The following is a 3,850-nucleotide window of genomic DNA, read 5'->3' on the forward strand; positions in this document are numbered from 1 at the left end:
CCCATTACCTTTTTTAAGGAACTTCCAAAATCAATGGGGGCTGGACTTTTACCAAATCCCCTGGCTTTGGCTGCAGCGATGGCAGCCGCAGTCTCCTCCAATCAGCTGGCACTACGTCCCCCTTGCCCAACCTCCCACCAACCACCCCACCACCACCTCTTACAGGGAACCCCCTCAGCCTGCTGAGACCCGCCCCTGGCCCCATGCGCACCACGCATGGGCCAATCCTGTTCACTCCTTACTGACGGTGATTGAACGGGGTAGAATGAGGAAGAAGCACACTGTGAAGTGGAGGCCTGCAACCCTGTGTCATCAAGAGCCAATCAGCTGCTGTGGCTGCAGCTGCTGTTTCAATAGAATGAAAACAGCGGACATAAATATGACTCTTAATGTTGCATTCTGCGGTTGCAGACGGCTGCTGTTACGTTAGCAGGGAGAACCAGAGACATGAGTCTGTATGTTTCCATCCTCCCCAGTTTCCTTCATCAATCAACTATCTGCCAATCATCAAGTAGAGTCTGGATAATCTGCAACCAAATCATTATCTTCATCTGACATATGATCCACTGTATCCGTCTCAAAACCCTACCTCTCCTATGTTTTTCACTTTAATCTTTGCAAGAATTCATCACATATCCAAAGCATCATTGTTGTCAGAAACATGCCCGCTGGGTTAGATATAGTCATTGCGTCTGATGTTAGCTGGTATCATAAAGTAGCTGTCACAGTATAGTAGAATATACCACTGTAGAGTTCTGACTTGTGGCCTGTTAAGACAAAAAGGTACCAATCATTTCCATATTGTTGCTGCAGTTACTGGTAAACATTTGTCTGTACTGTACGTCTACATTTTCATAGCCGTCCCAGGTGGTGTATATTAACCTCTTAAGAACAGAAACAGGAAGTAAAAGAGTAACAGAAAAAGGGAAGAATTTACATTATGTCTTAAAACTGTACTGATGTGTATGTCAACCCCATTTACATTTTGGGAAGCGTAGTTGTAGTAAACATGTGCAATATGCAGATATCAGTGTCAGTGTCAGTGTGAAATGCAGTAAGTTTGGAGAAAAGAAGCTAAACCTATGCTATTAGTTTCTTTAGTGAAGGCAACAATGTAACAGTCTCTCCAGATGATTCTCCATGTTCTCCCTAAATGGCCACTGACAACCATGTGCATAAAATCCAACAAAGCACGTACGTGTTGAATGTTCTCAATGTAAACAGCTGAAATTCACACAAAATGACAATATGTTTTTTTTCACCACACTACGCATCACAGACAGTTTGAAGTGTCTCAATCAGATCGTTTCAACACTGTGAGCAAAGGAGGAACATGGTTGATGAATAACTTTAGTAGCAGGTCTTTGCAATATATGCACATTTAATTACAACATTTTCACCAAAACAAGGGGGATGAAGGACACCAGATATATGTTACAGACGGAAAAGGGCCACATACACAGCTGAGTAGTTGTATGCAAAAAACAACACAACATTTTGGCTAGTATTATAGGCTTGTAGTGGGTTAACATTTGTTCGTTTTTCTGCTCTGCCTTGTGCGCTCCGACCCTACATGAGCCCGATCTATCCCTGTGAAACTATCATGATGGTTTGTGAAACATTAGAGGGACGTTTTAGGAAACAGTAGCAATACTTTAAGCACTCCTGCTAACTTTTCTTGTTAACTGCAATAAAAAGACTATTGTCTTCAAATGTATGAATTGTTATTTAGGACAAGTGTATTAAAACATATAGTGTAACTGTAGATTATTGAAAACATATGAAAAAGGTACATGTTGGGGCTTCCTAATTGTTAACTTGTTGTTAACTAAACTAAATTCTATATCAAATCAATAAACTGAGTTTACCATTGTAAGCAATGTTGATTTGTTTGAATTATTTTCAGTTTTTTAAATGTAATGAGATATGACTATAACAATAAATCACTAATGTATTTGGTTGTACAAGTAGTTTAGTAACGGGATAATCGAATACTACTTATTTCAAGTCACTTTTTTTACATACAGTCCGAAATATTTGATATGTTTTTGCCGAACAACAGTTGTAATATAAATTACATTTGATGATCATGGAACTGTCAGAGCGCCAAAGTGCAAAACATTAGATCTTACCAACAGTATCATTTGTAAATATATTGATTGTTTATTAACCCAGCCGTGGTCATTTTCACACAAAAGTACAGCAAGTATCAAAGCTTGTGGAATTTTTGAAATCGTTCCCTTTATACAGTACACTCTTGTTCGAAATGTAGGAAAGGGTAAGTTGCGGCCCCTTGGAGCCACTTGGAACCCCTTGGAGCCCCTACTTCCGACGCCCTTCTGACCCAACATACCTTTATTCTTGTTTATCATTTACACAAAGTATTAGGAGATTACTAATATGTATGTGAACTGACACAATTGGTAACACCTGAAATATGTTATCGTGCAGTTACATTTTGTGCGATAAATGTAAAAAGCTATTCTTGAGCTATGCCAGAACTTACAAAAAAGACATAATGAGGATTGAAAACAAAGGTTTCTTTCAGAGAGAGATGTCTGTTCAAAAGGAAGCGGTAAACTATTGCAACAACCTGAGTTTGCTTTCACCTGGAACACTCAAAAATGGGCTGTGATTCTGTCTGAGTTTAACTTTCCATAAGCACACTACAAAGAAGCTAACCTATATTATGACTTTTGTTGCTTGACAAAATACTAATGAACCACACAAACCAAAAAGAGGTTGACCTCTTCTCCTGCTAAAGTGTTTCGTGGCCTAAAGAAAGAAAGCAGCTTCTTCAGCACAAGACATCACCTCTGAAGAACCCTCCAAAGTTACCCTGATATTGTTCAAACAACACATTGAACAACACCTGCTCCCACCATCGCAAACCTGTTGGTTTACTCAGACTTAGGGGATGAGAAACAAAATAAAATGTGTGACACATGTTTAAGCATTTTCCTGTTTGTTGTGTGTTGTTTTTACCCCTTCCTGTTTCTCAACATGATCACTGTCACCCAAAACTCCTGGATGTTGAAGTCATGTTTCTTGTATTATTCTTAAACAAAAGACAAGTTGCAAGAATTGGAGTCTACATTACTGATGTCCACAATTACAATTCATTTAGGAAATCCCCAACCATACTGTGGCTCTTAAGATGTCTTAACTTCTATATTAACAGTTATTGGGTACTTACTTCCCCTTTTCCATTACTTTCACTTGGTGGAGAGAATTGCAGGTTAATTATAGGATATGAGTGGGTGTAAAGGTTTATTAATACAATATCAACTACGCCAAACATTGTGTTTATCACATCAAGCCATCACAAAAACACAGTCATCTCAATACAACTGAGTAGCAGCATTATAGCAAAACCTGAGTTCTGTTTTTGTGGCTTAAACGGAAAAAGTCACTGACATTAAATTACTTGTTTGGTATTTGCCGTATGGCTAGATGTTCACACTTGGTTCGGTATAGATTGGTCCACCACTGTTTGACATAAATGTCTATGTGAATCAGAAAAATTGTCAAACTGTGTATTAAAGCCTTTATAGTCTCATATGTCCATCACTAATTTATCATTGCAATTGCAGACAATAAGTACTTTCCATATATATATACATACAGTATATATATACAGTCCCTAGGTTTAAGTGACTTAGATGCAGTATGGTTATTCCATTCTGATGAAAATGATGTTTAGCAAATATGCAAACTTTCTCTTCCCCAATATAGCTATGAACTGGAAAAACCTTACCTCATACCGTGCAATAGAGGGTAGATGGTTATTAGGCAACACAGAGGATGCACATAAAATGTAACACCAGCAGGAAGCCTGACATTCAGAGCC

Source organism: Notothenia coriiceps, unplaced genomic scaffold (assembly GCF_000735185.1).
Source record: "Notothenia coriiceps isolate Sejong01 unplaced genomic scaffold, NC01 NC01_scaffold00037250, whole genome shotgun sequence".
NCBI lineage: Eukaryota > Metazoa > Chordata > Actinopteri > Perciformes > Nototheniidae > Notothenia > Notothenia coriiceps.